At 51.8% G+C, this 20,006-nt stretch overlaps 1 protein-coding gene across 11 annotated transcripts in view; it reads right to left on the bottom strand.

The window, feature by feature from the left end:
- BCORL1 (BCL6 corepressor like 1) overlaps positions 1–18,932 on the bottom strand; it is a 60,884-nt gene extending 41,952 nt beyond the window's left edge. For 4 of the 11 annotated variants that reach the window (XM_082377737.1, XM_082377729.1, XM_082377738.1 and 1 more), the window contains exons 1-2: positions 18,055–18,228; positions 17,374–17,485 (exon numbers count right to left, since the gene is read on the bottom strand). The gene's annotated coding sequence lies outside the window, so the exon portion shown is untranslated. Of the gene's footprint in view, positions 1–7,102; positions 7,275–16,405; positions 16,600–17,369; positions 17,486–18,054; positions 18,230–18,784 lie in introns of those variants that run through there. The other 7 variants (XM_082377728.1, XM_082377736.1, XM_082377731.1 and 4 more) reach the window with 6 other exon arrangements.
- Positions 18,933–20,006: the final 1,074 nt, after the last annotated feature.

Raw genomic sequence — 20,006 nt, 5'->3', positions numbered from 1 at the left:
GGGCGGGGAGTGGAATGGGCTACAATGTGTAAGTGGGTGATCAGAGTAGGCTTTGCTGAGAAGGAGACATTTAAACATCCTGAAGGAAGCAAAGAGGTGAGCCATGTGGATATCTGGGGAAGAGCATTCCAGGCAGAAGGAACAACCTTGCAAAGGTCCTTAAGGCACGAGGTGCCTGCTAAGATCAGAAAAGAGCCAGGAGGCCAGTGTGGCTGGCACAGAGGGAGCAGACAAGGGAGAGAGTCAGTGAGAGGAGAGCAGGGCCACATCCCCCATTCTCTCCTCAGTCCTCATCCTACTCCTGTCCCTGTCGCATAGGATACCGTTGCCTTCGCCCCTTCCTTTGTACTTGCCCCTTTCCTGGCTTTGCAGACCCAGTGCCTGCTGGCCTATCTGGGGCCCTTCTCTCCTGCCACCCCAGAAACCTGGCCCTCCATCTCTCCTCACCTCTGCCACCCTCTCCTATCCCCCCTTCCCCTTCCCTCCTTCTTTCTCTTCCTACCCCACTCATCTCTCTCTTTCCCTTCCCCCTCCTCTCTCAATCTCTCTCTCCCATTTCTCTCTATTCCTCCTCATCATTCCCCTTCCCCCTATTATTCTCCCAGCTCTCTCTCTCTTCCCCTCTCCTCTGCTTCTCTTCTCCTTCTCTCTCCTCCCCTGCCACGGTCCCCTCTCCTCCAACGTTCTCCCCTTTCCCACCCTCCTGCCCCTGTCCTTTCCCTCCTTTATCTCACTTTTCTTATTTCCCCTCAGGCTCCACTCTCTCCTCCCTCCCCGCTGCCCCCCCCCTCTACTCTTAGTCCTCGGGCCTCAGCCTTCAGTCTCCCTCTCTTGTCCTTCTGTCTTCCTCTGTCTCTCCTCTTCCTGTCTCTCTAGCTCAAGTCTGGCTCTCACTGGCTCTCCCCAACCCCTCCGCCCCCCTCCCTCTGCCCTAAACCCCCTCCCCTTGTGTGTGTGTGTGTGTGTGTGTGTGTGTGTGTGTGTGTGTGTGTGTGTCCTGCCCCTCCTTTTCGCTTAGCTCAAGAGCTCTCAGTTTCAACTCACCCCTTCGTGCGCTGATGACTCCCAAATCTGTATCTCTAGCCCTGACCTCTCTCCTTAGACCCAGACCAGAATTTCCAGCTGCCAGCAACTTGCTGTTAATTGGCTGTCCACCGAGCCCCTCAAACTCAATGTGTCTCAAACCGAACTCATTATGTTACCATAAACCTGCTCCCCACCCCCACGCCCAGCGTGTTTCCTATCTTAGTTAATAGCACCACTATCCCCTAGCCTGGAAATTTCAGCATTCAACTCCTTCTCTCCCCCACCACCCACAGGCTATCAGGAGTCAAGCCTTAATAATGCCATCTCCATCCTCTCCTTCTACCCCTCTCGCCACTGCCCTGATGCAGACCCTCATCATTTCTCGACCAGAATATTACACTAGCCTCTTAACTAGTCCCTCTGCCTCCAATCTCTTGATTCTACAATCAATTCATCTTCTAAAGGACCAGTTCGATCACATCACCCCCTCCCTCCTCCAAAGCTTTCAATAGCTTTCCTCTGTCTTCAGAATCAAGCCCACATTTCTTAGCACAGCATTCAGGGCCTTCCACAACCTGCTCTCAAACCTCCCCTCTAGCCTCCTCTTCAGCCACATCCTGCTATTTCCCTGCGCCCTTGCCACCCCGACTCCTGGCCCTTCCCTGAAGTGGCCTCTCCTGTGTCCCCTCTTCCTTTCTGTCCTCTCTCAAAGCCTAGCTTAAATGTCATCATGTCATCTCCCCAGCCCCAGCCCCTGGTCAGTTAACTCCTCCCTCTCTGGTTCTCCTCAAACATTTCATTCCCACCCCTACCACAGCACAGTATTAGTCCCTCTGCTGTGTGGTTAGTTGGGGATGTGGCACGTCTGTCTTGCCCCCACCCCCAGACAATCTTACTTACGGTAAGAAATACTGTCTTTTCTGTCTCTGGTTCTTCTGCAATATCTTACGTATAGTAAGTACTCAGTATATACGTGCTATATGGAAGTGAAACCTGGATGAGAATTGAGGTGGTGACCCTGAGAAATTACATGAAGCAAAAGAAACCTCCCTAAAAAGTATTCACCATGCTTACTATTTTAAAAAAACGTATTTCAATGAAAACGCTATGCATTATCTATAGCACACCCTTCCAAGCTGCCTGATTCTAGCCCAGTTCATTGTCTTTGAGTTATTTTGCACCTTTGTAAATTGCAGGTAACTGATGGATATGCAAACTCTGTCTTGTCCCATGCAGTTTGGATTGACTTTCCTCCCCACTGTGGAAAAACCAGTTTTGCCTCCATTTGCAATTCAATTCCTTTACTCCATATAAATTTGTGCTTTTTGGACTTTTTCTTTGAACCGGCTATAACATCTGTCTGGTTCTCTTGCTGATTAACGAGTAAAATAAAATCTTTAATACGTGTTCATTTTTACATCTGTAAGAGACTGATGATTTTATCTTTTTCTGAAAGTTATCTTTAACATTCCTAAAACAGTTATGTGGGCTCACACATAATTTTAGAGATTTCCACAAGGGGTAAGACAAATGGGTTGACTGTCTGCGTCACATCAGGTCACCGGGATCCCACTCCCTAAACATCCCGATTGATCAAGTTTTGACTGTTTCTTAGAGTATCTTGGAATATCCCAGTTTAGGAAACAATAGCTCAGCCTGTTGGCTGACCAGCCTGGGACAGAAATCAGAGGGGGTATCCTGGCATTTGGAAACAGAATAACGTATAAAATATCATTACCTAGATAAGGGAGTTTTTAGACCCCCCAAATCCCCAAATAACAATAACAACAACAAGAAAAGCAAGTAAAAACCAAAATAATTACCATACAATGTGCATTTTATGACTACCTAGAGAGCAAACCTGATCCTAGGCAGCCCCACTTTCACAAAATCCTGAAGATAGAGCATCTGCTTAAATCTCAGCCTCCCACTCTTCCACTATGATTTTGTCAGACCAACACCTCTTCTTACGTGAAGTCCTCTGCTGCTAATTAATAGTAGCCTTTGCGGAGTCACGGAGGGGAGGGGAGGGGTAGAAAGCGCAGTCAGGAGAGCACAGAGCTAAGTGGTCTACACAAGAAGCAAAGATCGGTTCTCCTGAGCCAGAGAGTAGGCAAAGGGAACTTCTAAAGAGGCACCAGTGGCGTCAATGCCCACATAGGACAGGAGGAGTCAAGATGGACAATGCACACCAATATTTCCCAAGTCAGAATCACCGAGGTGCTGGTTCAAAATACAGATTCATAGGTCCCAGCCCTGGAATTTCTGATCCAGTAGGCCCAGGGTTTTGTTTTGTTATTATCATATCCGATCAAATTAATAGCCACTCAGCTATACACTACGCCTCAGGAGAGGTGAGCAGAAAGGAAAAATCCTACAGACGCGCCACACTTGGTAGGTTTCACTGGTGTACACACTTGGGGCCCAGCTTGCTTTTGCTCGTAGTGCCTGCACTCATGTGTGGTGTACAATTCTCAATCTCTCTCTCACTCCCTCTCTGATGGGAACCATCACATCAAAGGCAAAAGGCGAAGTTCCTAAAAGGAACTTGGAAGAAACCTGGTAATCTCAAGTGACCCAGGAAGCACAGGCACAGGGATACGAAATACCGCAAAGGATTTTCCCAGATGTCACAACCATGTAATTGCTAAGAAATGAACAGCTGCACGGCCCCAGAATCAAATGCTGGTCACTGCCTGGAAGGCAGCAGGACCACTGTGAGCTGTCCCCACTTTGGGGGGAAAAACTCAAAAGACACATCCAACTTGTGGTGAGAACAAAGGAGAACACATGCTCCACCAATCCAAAGTGATAAGTGTGGCTGAAAATATAAATAAAGAAAACTTTTTGATTTAGAAGGCACATGTACACATAAGTAAAAGGACTGACTAAGATACAAGGGAATGAATCCAAGAAGCGGGCGGCAAAAAGCAGGTAGCCAGGCACAATCACCGCACTATGAAACAGGGGAAACCAAAGAGAAATGGACTAACAGGAGAGCAATAACCTTAAAATGGTGAAAAGAGCAGCTAAGCTGAGGGCGAGCAGGTAGTAGGAGAAAAGCCATGATGAGGCAGAACTCTTTCCCCCAAAAATCCAAACGGAAAAAAAAAAATGCTCGAAGACAAGTGCAGGTGTGAAAGGCATAAAAGAGAAGCCCATAGCATATAACAACCAAAAAGGAAAAAAATGAAATAGGGGAACCTGAAATATTTCACCATAGTGGGCCAAACTGAAACACTGGGGGGAAGCACTGAAGGCAGACATTTTAGAAAAGTTTAGAGAGAATATGTTCTCAAAAGGGGAAGAACATCGAATTGTAGCCCAAGTTAGGGTTGGGGGAGTTGGTAATAAGGGACAGTCAGCACTAAAATCTCAAAGGAGATTGTACAGATTGGGTAGACTTCTTTGGTTCTGTTTTGAAAGGAAGATGCCAAAACAAGCAGATTTCACAACAAGGACAAGCAAAAGCATGCTCATCCTGCATGTGAGGAAGAGGAGGACATGACAGGAGGTAACAGAGCATCTATCTGACTTTTTTTTTTTTTTTTTACGAAAGTAGACATTATTGAAAACTTTTAGTTTTTACCCCCGAAAATGACCAGACAGGGGACTTCCCTGGTGGCACGGTGGTTAAGAATCCGCCTGCCATGCAGTGGTTGAGAATCCACCTGCCAGTGCAGGGGACATGGGTTCGATCCTTGGTCTGGGAAGATCCCGCATGCCGCGGAGCAGCTAAGCCCATGGGCCACAACTACTGAGCCTCCGCTCTAGAGCCCATGAGCCACAACTACTGAGCCCACGTGCTGCAACTACTGAAGCCCATGCACCTAGAGCCCGTGCTCCGCAACAAGAGAAGCCACCGCAATGAGAAGCCCGTGAACCGCAACAAAGAGTAGCTCCCACTTGCCACAACCAGAGAAAAGACCACGCGCAGCAACGAAGACCCAATGCAGCCAGAAACAATAAATAAATAAAATAAAATAATAAAATAAATTTATAAAAAAAAAAAAAAGAATCCGCCTGCCAATGCAGGGGACACAGGTTCGATCCCTGGCCCGGGAAGATCCCACATGCCGCGGATCAACTAAGCCCATGCGCCACAACTACTGAGCCTGTGCTCTAGAGTCTGTGAGCCACAACTACAAAGCCTGCGTGCCTAGAGCCTGAGCTCCGCAACAAGAGAAGCCACCTCAATGAGAAGCCCGTGCACTGCAACGGAGAGTAGCCCCCGCTCACCGCGGGGCTAGAGAAAGCCCACACGCAAGAACGAAGACCCAATGCAGCCAAAAATAAATAAATAAATATATTAAAAAATAAAAGGAAAGAAAAGAAAATGACCAAACAGGGTGTTTGTTAGTCTAGTGGACCAGTTCCCCAGAATCACATAGCTCCTTTTGTGGCCAAAGACCCCTTACATGCAGAACAACTGGTGCTGGCAACGCATGGCATACAACTAGGACCCCTACACATAGCATGAAGCCTGCCCATTTACTCCTGCTTGGACTCTACCATCCAGACAGTAAATTAGAAACTCGATTAAGAAGGCCTCAGTTAAACTAAATCTGGTAGTACTCCCCCAGGACTCTTTTGGTTCACACTGTCTTGTGACCTGGAAGCAATTATGACTTTAAAAAAATGAAAGAGCCGGAAAATATTCCTCTTGAAGCCTGGCCCTGAATCTGTCCTCAAGAGGATAGGCGTGGCCAGTAGATAGTTAAAGAAGGAGGGCTGGGTCAGTGATGACTAATAAGTAAAGAAAACCAACTTTGGGACCTACTGCTCCAATAGAAATCCAGAGCCCTGGGGAAAGCTCCCGTAAGACAGAGGTATTCACATTCTGATTTCACAGAAGCAAAGGAAAGGCCACCCTACTACCCCACTTTGGGAAAAGCAGCATCTAAGACACCCCCAAGGAGATCCAAGTGATCACTGGCATTGAGATCCTAGGGAACATGAAAAGGCCTCGGCTTCCACCCAGTCACTGGAGTACCTTTAGAGGGACGTCAAAATGTCTCAAAATCATTGTTTTCAACAGGAAAGTTTACACATACCCAACAAGGATAACTTTACCTGACTTTAGATATAGAACCCTCACCACAGGTCTTACCCTCCTTGTCCCTCTGCCTTCTTCCACGTGTAGGACTAACATTCCTATTTCTCCTACTTAATTACGTATCCTAAACCTCACCCCCCAATGAGGAAGTTCTTCCAACTTAAATTGTTCTAATTTAATGATTTCCCATATGATATTCTAATATTCTCCTCCAGCTTTCCACTCAGTATCACTATCCCCTCTTCTTTCCCTACCATTAACCAAATACCATTCCTTGAAACTGAAGAGTCCCGTATACATGCCCCAATCACTTTGCTTCCCTTTATGCAAAACAGGTTCCTCTACCACTATACACCACCACACACAAACATACACACACACAAAATCAACTGAAAATAATCTGCTGGGCAATTGAAAGAAGAAGGGGCCCTTTGCACTGTTCATCCCCACCTTCTATTCTAGCACTTCCTGGTTACCCTGAGGTTTTTTTTTCTATCCAAATAGTTCCACGAGTTCTACTCCAAGGGATAAGTCTTATAAGGGACACTGCACCCTGTTCCCAGATGCATTCATTCCTGTATTTACCGAGAAGGCTAAGGAGTTGTCTGCACACGGCTCTAGCACAGACACCTTCACAGACTCCTTGGGTACCTCCATGTTTGAAAACCCTGAGTTATAAACATTTATGAGACTTAGATACAAAGGAATGTTAACTACCTGCTAAACGCATGAGAGCTTACTCATTCAAATGAATAAATGTCGTTACCGACAAAGTAGTCACTTTGGAAAGCTAGACATTCATCTCGAAGCAGTGACCAAGGCTTGCGATCTCTTTGGAGCTCTCCCGGTGCGCATTACCATCCAAACCTTTCTCAATCCAACTCACAGCCTTTTCAGTCTCCTCACGAGCGCTGAATCCATCCATTCAGAGTCATTTTGATGTTTTAAAACTGCCAAAACCCATTCAGAATCATCTAATCACACAGCGGCAATACCCTTGAAGAATGATATACAGTTTACCGGCGGTAACCGTGGGTTTCACATCCGCAGTCGGCTGAATCCGGGGACGCAAACCTCGTGCGCGGATGTGAACCTCGTGCGCAGATGCGAACCTCGTGCGCGGATGCGAACCTCGTGCGCGGATGCGAACCTCGTGCGCGGATGCGAACCTAGCGCGAGGATGCGAACCTAGCGCGAGGATGTGAAGCTCACGCGAGGATTCGAACCTCGTGCGCGGATGCGAACCTCGTGCGCGGATGCGAACCTAGCGCGAGGATGCGAACCTAGCGCGAGGATGTGAAGCTCGCGCGAGGATTCGAACCTCGTGCGCGGATGCGAACCTCGTGCGCGGATGCGAACCTAGCGCGCGGATGCGAACCTCGCGCGAGGATGCGAACCTCGCGCGAGGATGCGAACCTCGCGCAAGGATGCGAACCTCCCGCGAGGATGCGGAAGGCCGACTGTGTTCTTTCTACTCCGCCATTTTTCGTCAGGGACTTGAGTGTCCACGGATTTTCGTCTCCATTTTGATATCCACGGGGGTTCGTGTAACCAATACCCCGCAGATACCAAGGGACGGCTGTACGCTAGTACCCAAAGCCTAAACTGTGGGGGGGCAAAACTTGGAGGGTATTTTCAGCCCCCACTTCTCAACCATCTGAGACATCTCACTATGTGCAGTTACTATGTCATCTGCAAAAACTGAGAATAACACAAAAGCACTTGAACGGACCAAAGGTAATCGATTTCAGCAGTGAAGTAGGCAAAAACAAAAGTTTTAATCTCTCACGTATATTTTCATACCACCAGATCATTTTAGCTTTTCCACCCACTGCCAAGATACTTTTTTCCTATTATTCAAATAGTACTCACTTCCATTTCCTGCTGCAAGGAAATTATTTTACTCCATTTAAGGAAAATACCTCATCATAGCTTTAAACTGGACCTAGGCTCTAGGAACAAGATTTTGTACAACTTCTAGATGTCATAGATATCTAGAAAACCTAAACATCATGAAATTAATCAGTCCTTTTCCAAAGCCACCTCAAAATGTCACCCTAGGTAAGTAGGGTCATCCTTTGAGCACTTCTCATTTCTACTAGATCAAAAAAATGAGTTGGCTTTCCTCAATTTGGTCTTCAGCAGGACCATGTGAATATTTGGTGTATCTTTCACACTCCAAAGTTGAATCATTGTAATCTGAGACTTCAGTCCCTTTTGTGATGCTTCTGTGTCCTCCCTGCCATAAACTGTGACAGTGGCTCTCAGGTCCTCCATTTCAGTATACAGCATTCATGATATGGAATTTTTCACCTAAAGAGGATTCCTCCTCACCAAACTTTGGCCTTTTTTAAAAAAGCTCTCCTGGACCTCTTACACAAATATTTGGAGAGGCCATATCAGCCTATTTTTTTTTTTCTATTCTCTCACCCCAGAATATGGGCTTAACTCATTTTATATATTTACTCATTCAAAGGTACACACACACACACACACACACACACACACACACACAATTAGCTCACAGAATTTCAAACTCTCAATATTGGCTCAACCTGCTACCAGTCTATAGGTTTCTCAAGGCTAGAAAAAATATTTTCTACTTCTTTTAATAGTTCTTCCCAATAGTGTCTAGCATGACACAAAGCACACAATATGCGCTCGATAATTACTTGCTAAACTACGGGGAAAAACTAAAATTCCCTCTACCCCATACAGAAACCAAGAACAACCCCATGTAAAAAGCATTGGGTCAGGCTTCCCTGGTGGCGCAGTGGTTAAGAATCCACCTGCCAATGCAGGGGACACAGGTTCGAGCCCTGGTCTGGGAAGATCCCACATGCCACAGAGCAACTAAGCCCGTGCGCCACAACTACTGAGCCTGTGTTCTAGAGCCCGCGAGCCACAACTACTGAGCACCCGCACCTAGGGCCCGTGCTCCGCAACAAGAGAAGCCACCACAATGAGAAGCCTACGCACCACAACGAAGAGTAGCCCCCGCTCGCCCCAACTAGAGAAAGCCCATGTGCAGCAACGAAGACCCAACGCAACCAAAAATTAATTAATTAATTAATTAGTTAATTTTTTTAAAAAAGCATTGGGTTTTTTAATTCCTTTTACTTCCCGTGCTCTCTCATAAACTTTCTCTTCTTTCTTCTCCTTACTTCCATGATAAAGAAACCACAGAAATAAAATAAAATTGGGCTGGGGCAAAACAATAAAGTCAACTTCCAATTATCTGTAGCTTAGCCACAGCTAATTTTTAAACCCAGCCGACTTATGGACTGCCTTCTGCCACTTACAGTAGATGTGTGCTCAGGGAACAACTCATTTTAATATTTGCCTAAGCATAATATAAATAGGAAGGTAGATCTGCTGGGGAGGGGGACAGGTAGAGAATAATAATGCATTTCTGAAGTCAAACAGAAATTATTAATCTGTTTACTGATCTAGTTTTAAATTGGCCTGGTATCACACTCTCCCTATACTGGCATAGCTGATTGTTGGCATCAAACTTCACTCTGGCTGCAGAGAGGGACTATATTTTACAGCCCATCATTTTTCTCTGCCCAAAAGTTTGGTTTGGGGATACCTGAGCTATTTGAGATGTTAATCTCTCCCATCCAATCACTGATGAACATCCTTGCCATAGAGCCATACCAGACCTGGGCTCTATCTACCAGCTCTTGTAGAACTTCCAGATGTCAGAGACAGCTGGAAAGCCCAACCAGTCATAATTAAACACAGCAGCCCTTTTCAGAAAGCAATGGCTTTTTAAAATGTCACCCTGGTAAACTACGTTTGGGTCATTTCTAAAGCACGGACCAAAATGTGCCCTGAAGTTTCGACTGGATATACACCCTTCAGTTCCTGCTCTGAAATACTAAGCAGGGTTACAGCAGAGCTGTTAAAGAAGCTGCCACTTCCACCTCAAAGGTGGATGCAATAATGCAGTGATGAGCCAAGCTCTTTCCTCCTACCACGTCGTAAATGCTAAATGTGTACTAATACAACAGGAATATGGAGAAAGAGCACAGAGAATCAAGATATAAGGGGAGCACTCAGGAGCTATTGATAGTTTTCTTTCTGCCACCATGTTTACCATCGTGTGATATAAAAAGGTAATGTCATAGGACACAATTGAATAAGAAAAACTAGATTATACTATAATAATAGATGCCATTTATTGGGCACCTGCTATGGACCTGGCACTATAGATGCATCATCTTGTGTAATCCTCACAGCCCTGTGAGACTAGGATTATCATCTCCATTTTATAGATGAGAAAACTGAGGCCCAAGAAAGTTCCACACGACTAGGAAGTAGAAGAATGTGGACTGTAACTGAGGGCTGTATGTCTCCAAAGGCCTCCAGGTAATTCTGATGCGGGCTAAAGTCTGAGAACCACTGGACCACACTAACCCGTGCGTGGTACCACCAAGTCACGCTGAGTAAAGCCTCATCATAGTAAGACACCTAATCACCTCTCAGGTCCAGGTATAGAGTGCATCCACTCACTCCTGGGCTCAGAGCCACATGTAGTGCACTTCTCTATAGAACTTGGAAAAATGAAAACCTGCTTGCTCTCCTTGTCCCCGGACACCAGCATTATAACAAAACTCGACTGTACCCTTAAATGGCACTAACACTAAGATTTCTAGGCATACCTTAGCAATGAGGTAACCAAATTTTGTTTCTTAGCAGACGGTCAAAGAAGCCTATAACACAAAACTTTGCCTGCCCCTCAGTACTCTCAATTCTTCATGGATACTTAGCTTAAGGTCTTCTTAAAATCCAAATGAAGATGTATCCTGCGTCACATACTCTCATGAATAAGCTAAAAATTACCCCATTTTACAAATAATAAATCATCTCTCTTCAAATTCATCACAATCCATTGGGCAGGGAGAATATGACCTTGACATGCAGCCTGCAGCCACTTTTTAAACAATGATTCACTTTTTAATGTTTCATGGGGAAAGGGTGGCTTCTGCTTTAAAAAAAAAAAAAAAAAAGAGGGAACCAGAACAGCATATTGGAATGATGGGGATAGAAACAGAGTTAAATTTTACTCTTGACTAGAATTCAACTTTAGTTCACCAAAGAAAGTTTTCATCATAAAAGAGTGCTTTTAAGTTATGAACAGTAGGAAAGCGTATGATTTAGAAGGAGAACAGTTTCTACGTTATTTTAAGGATGACCATTCAAAAACTGGCGTTAATAAAGCCTAGTTTGTATGTGAGATTATATAAAATACTGTATAGCATCCTAGTGGCCGAAAGGTAGATTACTTCTTATTACCTCCCTCTTTGGCCGGTCAGACGCTAAATCTTCTGGCAAGCAGAGACTCACACCCAACTGGAACTCCAACATTAAGAAATTTCCTTTCTTTTGGAAAACTCAAAGGTCTAGGGCCTTCCTTCCCCCCTCATGTAATCATCAGTGGCTTCTCCTTTTCCCTGTCTATTTTATCCCAACAATTTCCACTTTCCCCAGCACTCTCTCCGTTCCACTCTAGTGTTCACTTTCCCACCCAACTCAACCATGAACTCCTCCTCTCTCAATCCCAGATGCTGGTTGACACTGGAAAACAGCTCTCTACCCTCTGAGGCCATTCTAGTCCATCTCAAACTTAGCTCAGCCTAGAAGCAATGAACCACTCCAGCTGTCCAACCCCTGATTAGCGCCTCTCCTCCATGCCCCCACTCCACCCTCCAATTCTGGCCCAAGGCTCTCAGGCCACTGTTCTTTATCCTGTTTCATTCTGGAATTTCCATCATCCATCTCCATATATCTAGGATTCCTCCCACTTGCAGACTGGAAAAACTGGTGTATTCCCACTTTCTCATTCTTTCAAGGCCATTCTATTTATGACGGTTAACTCCTTCCCCCATTCAATATCCTTACTTTAGTCTAGATTTTCTAATTCATGCTTAGACTTATAAGCCCTGGATCCCAGCTAACCTCTGCTTCCTGGGCCCTCCCAGGGCAGCGGCTATCAAAGGCAAGTTTTTACCTTCCCCACACCAGCTCCCAATGACATCTGAATAAACACCTTCCTCCTTTGGCTTGTTATCCCACCCTCTTTCTCTATTCTGCATTTTTCAGCCTGTATAGTATCTCTAAACTCCCTATTTCCTTATGTGTAAATATATTTCTATTTCTTCCTACATATCAGTTTCTCTGTAGCCCTATTTTTACCCAAGATCATCCTTCTCGGGCTTCCCTGGTGGCACAGTGGTTAAGAATCCGTCTGCCAATGCAGGGTACACAGGTTCGTGCCCTGGTCCGGGAAGATCCCACATGCCGCAGAGTAACTAAGCCCGTGAGCCACAACTACTGAGCCCGCGTGCTGCAACTACTGAAGCCTGCGCACCTAGATCCTTTGCTCCGCAATAAGAGAAGCCACCACAATGAGCACCCACTGCAACAAAGAGTAGCCCCCGCTCGCCGCAACTAGAGAAAGCCCGCGCGCAGCAACGAAGACCCAACGCAGCCAAAAATAAAAATAAATAAATAAAATTAAAAAAAAAAAAGATCATCCTTCTCTCTTGCCCAAACCTTACTGATTCTAGCATGGAAGTGTAAAGAGCCTTAAAGATTCTTCAAACTTTACTTCGGAAAACATTATCCTGGAGATTTCAAGGTTCCACTTTTTCCTACTTAGCCCTAACATGGAACCAGTGTCATCACCTTTCTTCCCTCTTCACTGTCCAACCAACCCACTTCTGACTTCTCTTTCCGCCTTCCTTCTTTCTAGTATTCAAGTCCTTTTCTCCCATAATTCTGTTCCCCTAAAAGAATACCCTCTCTAAAACCCATAATCCAGACTCATCATGTTGAGATCCTCTGCCCCCTGTACTAACCTTTTTTTTCCTATGTAGTGAACTGTAGCATGAGTGAAGCAAAGAGACCTCTGGAGGAACCCCCTTTGCTTCCCAAGAAAGTTTACATCACTGAGAAAGAAAGGGATCCTCCTTCCCTCCCTATCCTCTCCTGGCAAATCAAAACAATCAGCTCTGCAAGTGCCCTTGGTACAGCCACCATTTCTTGTGGAAATCCCCTCCACTCTGCCCAATCCAGACTCCAACTGCAGAACTTCCCAGGGACTTAGCTTTCCTCTGCCCTGTCCCAACAATTTGCCATCTCTTCCTTGTGGCCTCAAGAACTAGTCCTCCTTAACCGAGACATCAGAGTCCTCTCCCCTTCCTTCATCAGCAACTTCTCAGGGCCAAAACAAAAAGAAACCTACCTACCTTTGCTGTAAAGCTAGCAACGGCGTCAACCCTCTTAACATCAATTTGAGTAAGTCTCTGTGCCCCATGGCCTGTGACTCTTGTCCCCTATATCCACCCCAAGGGCAGCTGCCTCAGTTGCCGTATCAAAAGATGAGACTGCCTAGCAATGTCCACGTAGCTTAGTCAGATGGCCACGTCCCTCCTCAACTCCATCAGCCTTCAGATTCTCTTAACTTGCATCACCAAGCCTCCTGCTCCTCCTAGCTCCCCCAGTCTTTCCTACTAACTTCGCTTCTCCATCAAAAATTTACAGGTTCCTCCCCCTGCATTTTGCTTCTATTTGGAGCCTCTGGATGATTCTTGGGATTAGGTTACCCCATTTAATCCTCCAGTGGAATCCTCCAAATTTCTTTCCTACATACTGTCCTCTTCAGTACTACATGGTGACATCACCATCCAATTTAAGTACCCCTAAACTCTGCTCCATTGTGCTGCCTACCATCTCTCCCCAAATAAAGCTTCCTCTCTCCCAACATTCAAGGACAGGACAGGTAAACAGAAAATTAGATGACCTTTAAAGTCCCTTCCAACCTTGTAATTTTATTATCAACCTAATCTACTCCCAACCCCGAATACATACCCCATTCATTTCCCCCGAAAAACGTTTCAGCAGTGTGACTTTGAGAAATAGCCTTCTAAGTTGAAAGAACCACGGGCTAACCAGGGTAATGCAAACCTACAGTTGCACCCCCAGAAGTCTCACCAAACATTTCTGCAATTGTACTCCACCTCTGTGCCACGGGGACTGCCTCCAAACTGCCTTGAGAGTATTCCGCTGCCGCAGAAGTTACAGGGCCCCCTTCCCACACTCGCATAAAGAGCCCCTAAACCCTGGGCTAGATGCGTCCTCACCAAGGTACGCCTGTCCTTACTGTCTACTCTAGGAGACACCAAGAATAAATAAGTATCACCGCATCGACAGCTTCGTACAGCCAACACTTAAATTTTTCAAAACAATAAAACAAAACCAGAGTGCTTCCACTGGGGGGGGGGGGGGCGGGCGGAATAGAAGGGCACCCCCACCGGTCTCCCAGGTTTGCAGTGTGGTTCCCTCCCGCCTTTCCCCTCGACCACGTCTTTCCCTACAACAATCTCTCACACCTCCATAACTCGAAATCCCCAGCTGAGGTGCGGCCGGCTCCTCCCAGCCTTGCCCCGGACGTCCCTCTGGCCCAGCCTTCCTCTCGGCGGGACCCCAGCAAGAAGGGCCCCCTCCATCGCCCAGCTCACCTCCCGGTCCCTTCCCGGGCCTCTGGGCACCCCCGCAGGGCTCTGTCCCGAAGCAGAACCTCGAGAAGCCAAGCCCACGAGGCCCGTCGCGGGACCCACCCCCCGCTTCCTTCTCCCAGCACCTCGTCCTCCATGCACCCGGCCCCCGGGGCTCTTCGTCGTCGTCGTCCCGGCTCGTACCGCCCCCCGTCGGGGGCTCCACCCCCCGCCTGCACCCGCCCCCAGGACGGTCCCCTCCCCACCGCGCGCCGCCTGCGCCCTCTGCCCCGGCACGGGACTCCCTTTGGCCTCCGTTCCCCGCCCAGAAGCGGCGGCGGCGGCGACGGCAACGGCTGCGGCGGCCCCAGCAGGAGCAGCAGCGGCGGCGGCGGCAGCGGCGGCGGCGGCAGCAGCGCCGCCCCGGCCCCGCCCCGCCGCCCGCCGGAGCCCCACGCCCCGCCCGCCCGCCCCGCCGCGGGACTGCTCCCCCCAAAGCCCACCACTAAGCACCCCCCCACCCCAGTCCCCAGCCGCGATCCGTTCGAATCCAGCTCCGCCAGGCCTGCTGTCCGTTCCTCACGCCCCTTAGGACCCGGGGTGGGGGAGCCCTGGGGTTCGCGGCCATCCCTCTCCCTCCTTCTCCAAGGGCTGGGGGATTGCCCCCGATCCCGAAACCCGGCCCAGTAACCGGAGCCTCCCTCCTTGCAGCCCTCAGCTTCGCTCTCAGACCCCTTGCTTCCAGGCCTGGCGCGAAGCGGGTGGAGAGCTTGCACGCCGGATCTCCCCCCTGGCTTGCCGGGGCTAGTATGAATTGCCCCCGATCTCATCCTCCTTCAATTTAAGCCCCCTCCCCGCCGCGCCCGGCCCGGCGGCCCCCGCCCCTAGAGCGAGGGCAGCGGAGCCAGGGCGCTCCGAAGTCATCCCCCGCCTTTTTTCCAGGGACTCGGATAATTGCCCCTGCCCCCATCACAGCACTCCCACTCCCGAACCCAGGCCCCGCCGCCACCTAGGGGTACCCCTTACCCTACGGTTCCTGCACCCCGACACCAGGGAGAAAGCAGCCCTTAAGAGCACCCGTCGCACCTCCCCTCTGAGGTTGGAGGGTATTTTCTCCTGGTCTCTTCAAGACTTCATCACGGACAGCCCCCCCCCCAAAAAAAACAAGCCCTTTCTCGCCCTGCCCTGCTGGCCAGCCTCCCTTCGGATCGTCGGATCCTTGTATCAGGGGGTTGGGGCCAGGTAGTTAACAAGACCGTAGCCTTCACCTCCCTTTCCGAGGAGTGGGGTAATTCCAGTGGTTCCCCCCCCCAGGATCAACCCGACCCCCGTTTCCATGGAGACCCCCGCCCAGCCGGGATGAAGACTCTCAGATCGTGGCGAACAAGTCTCACCTGGCTAAGGGAGAAGGGGTGAGGAGGGGGTAGGGTAGGGCAAGAATGGGGTACGAAGGTGGGAAGTGGAGGGGAGCTGTCCCGAAGGGAGGGGCGAGGACAGAGCGAGCTCCAGGGAGCGCTACGTCCGGGGACACGAAGAGGACGGCGCCCCCGGGGGGCAAGCAGAGCGGCCGCGGGGCGAAGAAGGGACAGGGTTGGGGAAAGGCTTGAGGTAGAAAGGAGCGGGTGGAGGATACGAGAAAGCCGGGGAGTCAAAAGGGGTGGAGGGGTTGGAGGAGAGAAAAAAAAGACGCACCTGTTCCCGAGTCGGCTCCGCGGGGAGGCTCAGGCCGCCACCCGGACTCCCTCTTACCCCCTCTGAGCCACCACCCGCCTAATACTGCCCCGATCTGATGCGCCCTCCGCCCCTTATTGCCACCGACCTCCTTCTCCTCTCTCTCGGCGGCGGCGGCGGTCGGACTCTAGGAACTGAGAGGAAGAAGGGAGGGCTCAGCAAAGCGGAGGAGAGACAGAGCCACACACTGGCAGCAGCCGCGGCGAGCGAAAGAGTGAGGGGGAGAGCGGTGTGTGTGTGTGTGTGTCTGTGTGTGCGAGCGAAGCCTGGTGGAGTGGGTGCCGGTCGCAAGGCTCGACGGGAAGTGGAGTCCGGTCGGGTTCGCGGGCGGCGCCAGCCACCGCTCCGCGGGACTACAACTCCCAGAATGCCGCCTGTCCGGGGGGAGGAATGGGGAGGAGGAGGCGAAGGGAGGGAGAGAGCAAGAGAGGGAGGGACGAAAGCAGGGAGCAAGCGGCGGCGAAGGGGGCAGAGCCAAGCAGCCCCGGTGACACTGGGAGGGGAGGGGAGGAGGAGGGGATCGCTGCGAGGACCGAGCGGATTCCGGAGAGGGAGGCAGCGGTGGCTGCAGCAAGCCGGGCAAAAAGCTAGACTCCCAGGAGAGGCGGAGGCGCTCAATTCGAGAGGCTGCAGGAGCTCCACGCCCCCCCCCCGTACGCCCCACGAAGGGGGAGGTTGAGGAAGGGAAATGATCAGTGCACCACGGCCAGGGGTTTCTCTCTTTCTTCCAACGCTCTCCACCTTATGCCCCGACCTGACTTTCTCAGGCCACTGGTGCTGGATCCAGTGTGCAAATCCGGAGACCCCAGATCTCCCCTGCCCGGCAGCACAGAGCAGACACATTCAGTCCCCTTCTCCCAGGGGCCTGAGGGAGGCTCCCCTTGCTGGCAGGGCGTGACTCCCCCCTTCTTCCCGCCCCCCCTCATCGCCACCCCCCATCTCCCTCCCCGGAACCCCTCCCTTGAAGCCGGGGCTCGCGTCTCCCTCCCAGCCAAGAAAGGGAGTCCCTCGGGGGCGACTACCCAGCCCCCTCCCTTATACTGGGCCCTTACCCACCAGTATCCCCTTCTTAGCGTTGCCCCCCTCACCGAAGTAATAGTGGGGGCGACCCGAGTTGGACTGGTGGCTACTTTCCCTCCGAGACTAGCCGTCCTTGGCCACGCCGACCCTGTGTAGAGACAGAGAAGCACATTAATTCTCCCGTTCCCCCCCCTCAAGTTCGGATCCCCGTGGAAATGGCTCACAAGGAAAGAGGGGTTGGTAGTGGAAGTGAGCTGGGGGTGAATCCCAATCCTCAAACCTCATCCCAGGCGTGGAAATCCAGGGATTCGTCCCCTTCCTTAAAAGCCATCAAATCGCTTGCGGGGGGGCGTTAGTTGGGGGTAGATTATCTAAACCCCAATGTCCATGCTACTCGAAGCGACGCTACATGTAGGAATAAGATAGGAACTAGGCTGCCGCCGCGAGAGGAAAAGTATTACACCCCCCCCCCGCCGTCGTCCACCCCCAAACACACAACCCTAGGAGAGTCAGATGGCCGAGTAAGGGGCGGGGGGAGGCGGTGGGAGTGCTGGAGAGTGAAAGGGTTGCGGCGGGGAGGGTCCGCGGCCCCCTGAGAGCAGAATCCAGATGCTAAAGAGGTGGGTGGGGGGGGGTGCGGCATAATTGCAGACAGTGTCTCTCCTAGCTTTTCCCGGAATCGCCACCGAACACCGTCTAACACTCGTAGTTGCTTACCAGTCAATCCCCTAGCCCCATTTGTGCGCTTGAGGCTGCCGGAGCCCGGGAAGCCCGGGCACAAACTCCGCGGAAGCTGGCCTTCGCCGCCGCCGCGCTGCCGCGGGCCTCCCTCCCTCCGCTGGCGGCCCCGCCGATCTACCTTCGCCCCCGGCCGAGGCCAGACCCCGCTCGCAACTCCACGCCCCTACTCCACCCCCGGCTCCCCCTCCCCTCGCCCTCTCCCCGCTGGTCCGGCCCAGCCCCTAGCGCCGCCCCGCCCTACTGCTCGGTCCCGAGCCCAGCAAGTGCCCCGAACTCGCCCCCCGCCCCCACGCCCAGGCCAGTCCGGCCGGGCCTGGTTTCCCCCTCCCGCCGCGCCCCGCCCCCGAATCCACGTCCTACTTCGCCACCCAACTCGGCCCGATCCGGGTTCGGCCCGCGCCCAGGCCACCGGAGTCCCCGGTTCGGTCCGGTGTACGGCCACCCACCCCGCCCTTGCCTGGGTGCCGGCCTGGCCCGCTGCCTGCGCCCGCCGAGCCGACTCAGGCGCGCGGTCCTGGTCCCGGTCCCGGTGCCGGCCTCGGTCCCGGCGGCGTTGCCGCGTCTCGCCACGAGGGCTGGGTCCACGCAAGATCCGAACCCGCGCGGGGTGGGGGCCGAGGAAAGCAAGTTTCTTTATCTTCTCTCCGCCCCCGCCGCAGGGCCGCGCCGTCCCCCCCCTTCCCCGCTCCCACGGAGCCCCCTTCACCTGGGCAGAGCCCCTCGGCCGCTGTCGCAACTTTGCTCTTCTCCACGCTGCCGGGGAAGCGGGCGAAGCGGGAGGAGGAGGGAGGTGGAGGGGGGTGCTGGGATCAGGCCGCTGGGCTCCGGGAGGACACGTGGGGGAGGAGGGGAAGGAGGAGGAGGAAGGGGGGGCGGGCCTGCAGTTCTCGGGGCTCCCCCTGCCAGCCCCGGGGAAGCCGGAACCTCGCCGGGCAGCCGCAGACCCCGCACTGGCCACGGGGGAAGAACGGAGCCACCTTCCCCGGCCAGCCCCTGGCTCCAGGAAGGAGGGGGGGCGAGCAACGCCGCTCGGGGTCGGAGAGCAAGCGTTTTCGCTCGAGCTTTATGTGTGGCTCTCTCTTTCTCCGTTCAGCCTCTGTGTATGGGGGGGGTTAGGGTCTTGCCTGCGGGGGGGACGGACGCCCCGCCGGACGCCCCGCCCCTCTCCCGGCCCCCCACTTCCCTAACCCGGGCGACCTCGGTGCGTGGCTCCGGCACGGGCACCGAGGCCGCCCGCGGGTGCAGCCCCAGCCCCGGCGCCGAAGTGGGACAGGTGCTGGGGAAGGGAAAATGCCGGGGCTCGCTGCCTCGCCTCGCGTCTCCGGGGCGGCCCACCCTTCGTGGCAACGGCCGGGGCTGCAGCCCCCCTGGGCAGAACTCAAAGGGCAGCCCCCGGCCTGGGCGTGGAGGCATCTGGGTGGGGGGGCGGGTAGGAGTGAGAGGCCCGAGGGAGGAAGGAGGAGGGGGACGAAAGGTCTGTAAAGGGGGGAGCCTGCACGACTCGGGCCGAAAACCTGGCTCTCTTTCCCCGGGCTCCTCAGTCACCAAACTGAACCCCTTGACCCTTACCCTTTACCCTAACGACTCCTCTCCTGGCCAAAGGAATAAATCCTCGTATGTGTTTACATCCCAGGCTATCCCCGGCACTGAAGGGCTGAGAAGCCTGCGGTCCACATTGGAACTCTGATGACTTTACATTAACTCTGAGGAGAGCAGCTTGCGATGGAGCTGAAGCTGCCGGGCGGACTTACTTTCAGTCTTAGGGTGTTTCTTATCTTAGCAGCTCCAACCTTGAGTCGGTGGTGGGGACTTCAAAGGCATCGCCTCAACCTAGAGGGTATTAGGGGAGGTGCCCTGCAGTTCCTGGAGGGTTCAGGGCTTTGTAAACGGAATGTGAAATGAATAGCAGGAATTTGAAAAAACAATCT

This window comes from Balaenoptera borealis (genome assembly GCF_965194805.1).
Source record: "Balaenoptera borealis genome assembly, chromosome: X".
NCBI lineage: Eukaryota > Metazoa > Chordata > Mammalia > Artiodactyla > Balaenopteridae > Balaenoptera > Balaenoptera borealis.
Note: the sequence above shows the minus strand (reverse complement) of the source record. Positions and strands in the feature narration are given on the sequence as shown.